Here is a 10,041-nt window from a genome sequence, read left to right on the forward strand (position 1 = left end):
GGGCATATACCATATTTTTACGCAAATAAAGCCAGCCTTCTACATTTGCCAACCGCTTCCCACTCCCCAGCCCCCCTCCCCAGATTTTTTTATAGCGGTGCTCGAGAAAATACGGGCAGGGTGGGGGACAGGGGAGGCTGATTGGCAAAAGACTGTAAAAGCAGTCATTATTTACATAAAAATACAGTGCTATAAATGTTAATGGTATTTGAGTTGTTTCCAGTTTGGGGCTTTTAGGAAAAGCACCGCTATGATCATCCTTAGACAGCTGCAGAAGCAAGACACGTGCCTAAGAGCGGATTGCTAGGTCATTGTGTCTGCATATCTCCGCCTCTACTAGATAAAGAACGTCAGCTGCTTGCCTGAGCTGTTGTGTGGCTCACACTCCCACGGCAGGGTGAGAGGAGAGAGTGATGTCTGCGCTCTGCTCCTCTCCAACACTTGGAAGGTGCTCTGCGAATCCATAAACCTGAAAGGTTGGCCTGTCTGTTCTGTTGTTGGGTGCCCTGGAGTCAATTTTGATTCAGCGACCCCATGTGACAGCGTAGAACTACCCCGTAGAATTTTCTAGGCTTTAATCTTTACAGGAGGAGCCCTGGTGGCGCAATGGTTAAAGTGCTCTGCTGCCAACCAAAAGGTTCGAACCCAACAGTCATTCTGGCTGCTTAACCGTTGCGCCACAAGGGCTGTACACATTTAGCGGACCTTGGCAACATCCAGGAGCCCTGGAGGTACAGTGTTTAAGAGCTCAGGCTGCTAACCAAAAGGTCTGCAGTTTGAACCCACCAGCCGCTCCTTGGAAACCCTATGGGGCAGTTCCACTCTGTCCTATAGAGTCGCTGTGAGTCGGAATTGCCTCGACTGCAACGGATTGGTTTACTCTTTCAGCGAATTCCAAACCCAGGCGCCCTTGGAGATTGTTCCAAAGGAGCCCCTGCCCCAGTTTCCGGGGGAGGGAGTGTGCGAGGCACGGCGGGAGGATGAGAATTGCAGCCAGGAGCAACGCAGACCGGCAGGGGGCACTGAGGGCGCGTCGCCTTCACCCTGGACCTGTGAATGCAGAGCCCCAGCCAGCTACAGACCCGGGGGGTTTGGGGGACAGCTGGTCATAAAACGTACTTCAAAGGCTCAAGGTGCGGGCTGGAGATTTAAATGGAGACCAGGTGTCGCCTGCAAACTCCCTCCCTGCCCCCACTAGCTGCACACACACCCTGGCTTCAGCAGGTGGCCTCACAGTGTTGGAGTCGTGCTGAGCCTGATTGGGGTGATGGGGGCTATCTCAGAACCGAAGGGCAGACACCTATGTGCATGCAAGCAAAAAGTTCAGCAATGCCTTTCCTTAAAAAAAACAATGAAAATTATTTTTAAAAAAATTTTCTAGATATTTATCATTTAAAATTCCAAGCAGTAGAGTTAAGTACAAAGAAAGCAAGTAAAATCATCTGAAATCCCACCACCCAGAAACAACTATTACAAACATTTGGTCAACATCATTCCAGATACCCTCTGGGCATATACACAGGTGGAAGGATGGATGGATGGACACACTGATTATAGGTGTAATTCTAGAAAAAAAAAATTCTACTCTACATGTTATTTTAAAATAAAAATGTATTTCTTCTCTTAAAGAAACTAAAATTTATTGCTTTATTACTAGAGTAAGACATTCTCAGTGCAGAAATCTGGAAATCATAGAACAAAAAAGAAAAAAAAATCATGTACATTCCACCACCACAAGATACTGCTATTGACACATCTGTATGCATGTGTATATATGTGCAGAGCGTAATAACCATTTAGATGTAATGCCTTTATTTATCAAATAGTATACAATGTGCTTCTGCCACCTACCTCCCATGGCTCCTTTTTAGGTTTTCATCCTGCCCATGGTCAAGGACTTCCTGGGCAATGGTGGTTTCTGAGTCCTAGGCTGGGCCTACTCACAAGGATGACAGCAGCTCCTCACAGTTCCTCCTGCCCTCTTACCCGGTCAGGACTCAGTAACAACCAAATCCCATGATGCTCAATAAGAAGCCAAAAGGAACCAGTGGACCAGCCCTCATTTGCCAAATGGCCGATGACTGCATTTTGTTTCTCAGCTTGTCCACAAACTGAAGTATGCACCCAAAGGAAAACCAAACCAAATGTGACCATTACTTATGGTGATAAGCAGTATATAGATCTGCATAGTTCAGTCTACAGAGAAAGAGCAATGGCAATAATTTTTAAATAGTAACCAACAATGTAACTATAATTTTATTATCAGGACAACAAACTGTATTAACGATCCCCAGGCTGGGTGTCAGACAACATCAGCAGCCCAGTGGATACTCATAGGTGACAGCCACTTCAAGGTAGAAAATATGGCAATTCCACTGTTGGATTCTAACCAGGCCCTGGCCCGGTCTGCATAGACTGATCTTCCTCCCTCTAAAGTAGAAGTCAGAACAGCTTTTACTTCTTGGTACGCTTACTGAGAACAGTGACCAGGTGAATGAATACTCTTTTGTTATCGTTGAGAATATACGAAGTAGAACATGCACCAGTTCATCAATTTCTGCATGTACAATTCAGTGACATTGATTACATTCCTCAAGTTGTACAACCATTCTCACCCTCTTTTCTGAATTGTTCCTCTTCCATTAAAATAAACTCACTGCCTCCTAAGTTTCCTGTCTAATCTTTCGAGTTACTGTTGTCAGTTTGATCACATGTAGATGGTTCTCAAGGCAGACATTCTTTACTAGTTAAGCTAAACTGTTTAGTTTAAAGAAGACTTCAGGGAATAGTTTTTGGTTTAAGGTTTAAAGATTATCTCAGCGCAATAGTTTCAGGGGTTCCTTCAGCCTCCATGGGTCCAGATAGTCTGGATTCCATGAGAATTTGAAATCCTACATCTTCCCCTTTCGAACAGGATTCTTCTATAGAATCTTTGATCAAAACATTGAGTAATGGTAGCTGGGCACTATCTAGTTCTTCTGGTCTCATGGCAAAGGAGGCAGTTGTTCATGGAGGCAATTAGCCACACATTTAGAATGGATACTTTTGTTCATGTTCTAATCCAAGGAGAATAGAAGGGAAGGAAGGTATGGATTTCCTGAAGGAAAACTTCTTCAGGACATTAGGAAATGTTCCTTGGAAAATACAGCAAAAGCACCCAGGGGCCTTGCTGGGCAAAGTACCCTCAAAGGATGTTCACCAGCTGGTTGTCGAAAGCTCATCTGTCAGGGCCTCCTCTCAGAGTGCTGACACTGCAGCTCAAAGTGACCGTCAGGAACTTAGAAGCAAGGCTGGGTAACTGTCCAACCATCCCAGGCTCAGCAGCCTCTTGTGTTGTTCCTAAAAGGCACAAAACAAACCAATGTTAAGTTGAAGTACACCCACTCCTCACTTATTGACATGGTTAGGTTCCAAAGATCAGGTTGTTATGCGAAAATCCATGTTATGTGAAAACAGAGGGGTTTTTTTGTTTGTTTTCAGACCACCCATTTGTCCGATGTTTTTATTTCGAAAATGCGATCATAGAAATAATAACAGCTAAGATTTACTGATGTGCTCATCACTGTAAGGAATCCAGTTATGGATTATTCCTCTTCGGAGAAGGAGGCTTGGAGGAGACAAAGTTGGGTAAAGCTGGCCGTGTGACTAGAGGGCCTATGGCTTACTCACTTCACCCTCCTCCTGTGCTGGGTCAGAGCTTCCCTCATGGAGCTACCTCCAGGGCTTCACTCCCACCCCTGCAAGCCCTGCCCTGCTCTCTGGGCCTGGTGAGTCATTGAGGCTTAGGGCTTCCTGCAAGGGCACTGGGAGCCTGGCCAAAAAATCAGCTCCATCATTGGGGAGGCTTCAGGCCCAGTTTGGCTCAGTGTAGGATGTCATTAAATTCACACGCATTTCTTCCAAACACCCTCTCTGATGCCTCTTTCTTTCCTCTATACCACCCTACAGCAATTTTGAACTGCAGGGCCTCAGACTGCATAGGAGCTGGGAACCCAGAACAGGTGCCCCCTGACTCAGAGGCTATGGCCATGAAGGCCAGCACCGCATTGCAGCCCCTGGCGGTAGGAGGGAGAGGAGGGTGTGGAGCTGCTCAGCCCAGCTTCCTAGAGGCCACCAGGAGACCCTTCTCAAGGAGGGATTGCGCTGTAGCCATTGCACCATGCCTGCTACCTTATTCACGTGCAAAGTATAGTAGGGTTTTTTTAGTGTTGTCACAAATTCGAAATGCTGAATAGCAAGATAGTCGATAAGTGAGGAGTAGGTGTACCTTGTCTCCAGAGCTGCAAGGTATTGAACCAAATTTAAAAACAAACCATTTAGGAAGCATAAATGATAAATAAAATTCTGCTTAAGTCTCTCCCTGGGGCTAGCTCTAAGAGTTATTTCTCCCCAGTGAAGTGGGCTGGCTTCTGAGCTCACACCACCATCCCCATTGCCAACACAGAGCCTATAGGGAGCAAGCTTTAACAAGGCCTTGAAGAGCTGGATCCAAAGCTTTCTAGCTTCTTTCCTGGGCTACAGGGCTGCGTCCAAGTGATGATGAGTCCTTATGTGATTATCCCCAGTGCCCATTCCTCATTCTTCATCCATTCCAGTCTTCCAGGTGCCCTTTATTATACAAAAGCCTCATTTGACCCTACACCCAGAGCACCCATCATTGCATGCCTTCCCCCGGCTACCTCAGTGGCACCGAAATGTCTCCAACTCCCTCCTGATTTCGTTCTTAGAAGGGTCCCATAATTATCTCTTAGTAATCTGATGCCCAAGTCTGTGTGAAGGGATTGAGCTGTTAAAACATTACCTGCTTCCAGGCAACAGGATTGCATTTCAAATGAGTTCTTCTGAAAGCAGTACTGCACTCCAAAAACGTGGCTCCGGCCAGAAGCTGCGTGCTCCGAGCCTGCTCAGTGGAGCTATGTTTGGGGCACACGGGCTTTGGGGATCTTTGGCTCCTACAGCACAGGAGACTACCGTTTCCCTTTATGCCTGAGACCAACCTGATTTGCAAGGAGTTGGGGGAGGGGATAAGAGAGGGTACCTCTTGTTCTTACTCTGGGCCCTGCTCTGTGGGAGTGAGAGCAAGATCGCTCAGCACTCTGTTCAGCCCAGCAGCAGCACCAGCTGGTGAGCTTGCTAGATCTTTCTCTATCCCCCGTGCTACCTCCTCCTCTCACCTAAAATGGGAGGAGAGAGGAGGAGGAAATGCTGCCTTTTCCTCCTGTGCTGAATTTATCCCAACTGCAGACGGGCTGCAGAAACTGGGGAGAAGATAAACAAAGAAGTCTTGTTATAATCTTTCAAAAATCTCAGTGTTCCTCAGCCCACTCAGTTCCTTCTTACCTTGTTGGAGGAGGAACTCTAACTACTTGGCTTCTGTCACTCTATCCTGCATCAGAAAGACTGCCCCCCTGCTCACGGAGGTTCTCTTGCTCCCCATGCCAGCTTCTGACCCTGGTCAGAGCTTTGTTTCGCATGTTGGGATTGATAATTTTGGCAGGCACTTACCATTTTCTAACCAATTCTCATTGCTTCGCCTTGGTGGTATTATCGGTCACTAATTCTCCCTTGTCTCCCCTCTAAACACTCTCCAAAGCAATGGCTGCTTTGAATTTGCCTCATAACCCTTCCTTTCCTCACCCTATGGAGGTTCTAAAACCAAAACCAAACCAAATTTGTTGCCATGGGGTCAATTTCAACTCATAGTGGCCCTATAGGACAGAGTAGAACTGCCCCCATAGGGTTTCCAAGGAGCAGCTGGTGGATTCAAACTGTCGACCTTTTGGTTAGCAGCCTGAAATCTTAACCACTGAGCGACCAGGGCTCCAGATGGAGGTTCTGAGGCGAGAGATAAAAATGGCCACAGCCTGAGGGAGGAGGAGCGGCGAAGGGCCTGGATATTCCACTAAATTAGACTCTCAGTTTAGAACAAAAAGATTAGTTACAGGGACAGGAAAGAAAAACCTCTGAGGCCCAGGATGCTATCTCACTTAAGCTTCATTCTAGCCCTGTGACATGAAAAAAACAATAAGTAGTGTCCTTTCTGGAAAGTGGTAGAGTCAGCATCAGAGCTCAGGCATAGTGGATATGTATCATTTTGTGGCAGGGACATAGGCAAGCAATTGAGCTTGGCCAGTTAGAGGTACTATCTGGACTTGAGTGAGATACACGGTGGTAGGAACCTTGAAAGGTTTATCGCAGGAGAAGGGGGTCACAGAGGGGGTGGAGTGCTGTGTCTCCAGGGACAGCAGAGGCAGCTGATCAACCACAGTGGTCAGGCCCAGCACCAGCAATACCTGTGCTTTGATATAATGTTCCGAGACCCACAACAGGGATTGCAGAGTCCTCATCAGATTAGATTTCTGGTGTGATGTTGCCTGTGGACCTGGCTGTGGCAGAACCCTCATGCTTCTTGCTTTCTTTCTTAAGCTTACTCTCCATGACCCGGAGCCATCTCACATCCACTCAACATATTCTTTTTCTGCTTAAGACAGCCATCAATTTCTGTTGCTTACAACTGAAAGTTCTGACTGTCTTCCCAGGCCTCCGGGCTCTGATTCCAGAGGTTTCCACACTTCTTCTTTCCAGACCTACTATACTTGGACAAAGTTCCTCAAGTGTCAAAAAGGATAAACGTCTTCAGATTTCTCAATGGATCCCTGCCCATCCATCCTGCCCCAATAGCCAGGCTTCCTCTATCAGGGGGGCTTTTTCCTACTGATTAGTTGAGCAGATTGAGAAATAACATGTCATATGGCCACCTCATGACATCCTGAAACAACAAGGTACCAGGGTACCTTGACCAGGGTAAACCTTGACGCCCTAAGAAGTCCCATTGCTAGCCTTCCGCATGGCTTTTTATGGATTTGATTCAAGCCCAACCATCCAGTTACAAAGCCACAGTAGTGCTCCCTAATCTTGGGGGATAGGTTCCAAGACCCTCATGGTTGCCTGAAAACTCATATAGTACCAAACCTTATATCTACTATGTTTTGTCCTACAATGCATACCTATGATAAAGTTTAATTTATAAATTAGGCACAGTAAGAGATTAACAACAATAACTAATAATAAAACAGAACAGTTATAATAACATACTGTAATAAAAGTATGTGAATGTGGTTGCTGGGCGGGATGGAACAGGAAGGCGTGAGATTTCATCATGCTACTCATTTAACATTTTCCAACCAAGGTTGATTGAAACCTGGGAAAGCAAAACCACGGATAAGAGGGAGGTGGCCTACTGTACTTCTAAATGGGACTTTTATGACTAAAAGCAAGGTTCCCAGAGCCTAGACTGACTCTCCTAGCATTATGATCCACTTTGCAATAATTAATAATCACCACAATCCCATTATCCTAACAATTCCATCACTAGGCAAGTAAGTACTTCCTTCTGAACTTGGTATTTTTCTCTCTGCACATCTTTTTAGCAGTTGCCTGGCAATATTAATTGTTTAAACTGAGGTAGGAATGGGCCAGAGCATCCCTCTGTGTCCTGATATTACTTGTTGCTCCTGCTCCAGGAGACTCAAAAGGTATGACTCTTTAGTCCTAGGGAGAAAGGTTTGATAATGGGATACAAAGGGTGTTAAATCCATCCAGACTTGGGGAAAGAGTCCAAGGAAGGGTCAACGAACTCTACTTGAATTAAGACTGGGCAACCTCCTTTGAATATCTCCGGTCTCAGAATGAATTTGTGATGCTCCTAGACCCAGAGGTCTGAGAGACAGAACTGGTCTCTGATTGTTAATCCTCTAAATCTGTGTAATTTGCCCAGACGGAGGCTCTGAAATCAGTAGAACACGTAGAGTCTGAGAGTAACTCCAGCCTCCTGTTGTCACAGGAATCCCACTTTTCTGAAGACATGTGTCATCATTCTAGGGGTCTGATTAGCTGTAGAACGTGGTATTTCCATGTTCTCAGGATTCATCTCTGTTACTCTGCTGCTAATTAGGTTTGTATCTAGCAGTGGCGACATCAAAAAAAAAAAAGGTTTTGTAGTCAATTATGTTCTCCCAGAACACACAGGAAGGGATTGTCCTGTCAACATTGAGGAGGTCCCTACCTTAATGAGCAGCTCCAGACAAAGGCACTAAAGGACATTATCATCCCTGAGTACCTGTCTTTAGTGGCTTCTGTTGAACAAGAAGTCGGGCTCTATCTGGGCACCGTCAGCAGGTCTTACTGCACTTTCAAATTGCCAGCTTCTCATGGAACACATCTGAATGTGATCAGGTTCTTTCAAGCCACTTTAAAAAATCATCCATAAGGAAATGAAATGCACAACAGGTATTCCTGCAGCATAATGAGGGGGAGCAAGGGCTTGGTTTAATGGCACCAAAGCCAGGAAATGGACAATTATGGCCCCCGCTGCCTCCATAACCCCACCACATGGCACACACCTGGAGGAAAAGAAACTGAATTCTTCCTGCAAGGTTTTTTCTGGTCCAGAGCAAATAACTCTGCCAATGTTTTAACGCCCTGCGCTCGGGTGGAAGCAATGCTGTCTTATGTTTTACGGAAGAGATGGTGTATTTATAGAAGAGCCATGGAGGGTACTGGGGTGGCTGTGGGAAGGGCCAGCGGTCACTTGGGGCAAACATGGCCTTGGCATTATTTTATTTTATTTTTGCTTTGGGTCTTGGCAGGTCAGCATCTGCCCCTCCTTTAGAATACTGGGGGTTTCCAAACCTCTGCCCCAAGGCCCTTGAGGCTCTTCCTGCTCACAGGAAAATGCAGGGGCAGGGAAGTTCAGCAGTGGGCAGGCCGCCAGGGCCTGGGAGCCCAGAGGAAGTGGGCTCTCTCAGGGGCAGAGGTCTCCCGTAGTGAGCGTCCCAGCGAGAGTAACCTTCTAAGGAGGTCACTTTGGTCACAGGCAGTCTAGGCCATGAAGGGAGTGAGCCAGGTTGCGGCTGGTCCGTGGTGAGGACAGATGTCATAAGGGCGGGCAGCACCCAGAGAGTCCCCTGCCAGACCCAACCCTGGGCCTGAGGTCGGCCTGTGCTGTGTTTGCCTTCAGGATCCCAGGACTGCCCTGCCAGTGGGATGGGATGTGGTCCAATTGCTTCTGCCATGGGAACTGGAACTGCACATTTCCTGCCTTTCATCTCGGGGGTGCTGGTGATGAATATGTCCAAATAAGCAAGCCGCAGCATGGTGGATGCGGCAGCGCAGGGGGGCTCCGAGACAGCAGCCTGTGGGGACGACACAGAAGGGCCTGGGGGCGTGTGCGACCACGTCACCTGCCCACGCCAGGCCAAGCCAGTCCTTCTTGTGGCGGGCGCAGGGATGTTGCTCAGAAAAGGTGGACAGGCTGTTTGGGGGCCATAAGCTGCAGCTGTCAGAGCCAGATTGCTAATTCTGGGTTCTTTCTGGGAAAGGCTGGGAAGGCTTCACTGTGGAATTTTATCATTAGCTGGAGAGCATCGGGCCCTCCCTTGATCTCCTGCCAGAGTGGAGTTTTGGAGAAGAGCCTGGCTTTGAAAAGGCAAATACAGAGAGCATAAATGCAGACCATGAACACACCAAGCATAAATTTAGGGTGATGAAACTGATTTTTACAAAATGGAACATAGGAGCACTTGTGCCCCCAAACAGGGGCACCTCCTTGAGGGTGGCAGATGGGGAGGGAAAGGTGTGTATTTACCCCATTCTGTGAAAAAAATCTGAACACAACGAATGCGGGAATGGTCACAGGTCCCCGTACAGCCCAGCTTTGGCCGGCTTACCTGAATGTCCTCTCTAACCTCAGCTTGCTTTCTCTCTCCAACTCCCAGCCCCAAACCCCAGCCCACATCTTCACTCAATCCCCCTTGAAGGTATCCAGAGTTGTCCTTCAGCCCATTATTCTTGAAGGCATGGATCTTTCTCCCAGATAACCTCCCCCCCCCAAAAAAAACCCTTTGCTGTCAAGTCAATATCAACTCATGGAGACCCCATGTGTTCCCATGTGTTACAGAAAAGAACTGCTCCATAGGGTTTACTTGAAGTAGATCCATCACCAGGCCTTTCTTCCACAGCACCCCGGGATGGGTTCACACC

Source organism: Loxodonta africana, chromosome 6 (assembly GCF_030014295.1).
Source record: "Loxodonta africana isolate mLoxAfr1 chromosome 6, mLoxAfr1.hap2, whole genome shotgun sequence".
Lineage (NCBI taxonomy): Eukaryota > Metazoa > Chordata > Mammalia > Proboscidea > Elephantidae > Loxodonta > Loxodonta africana.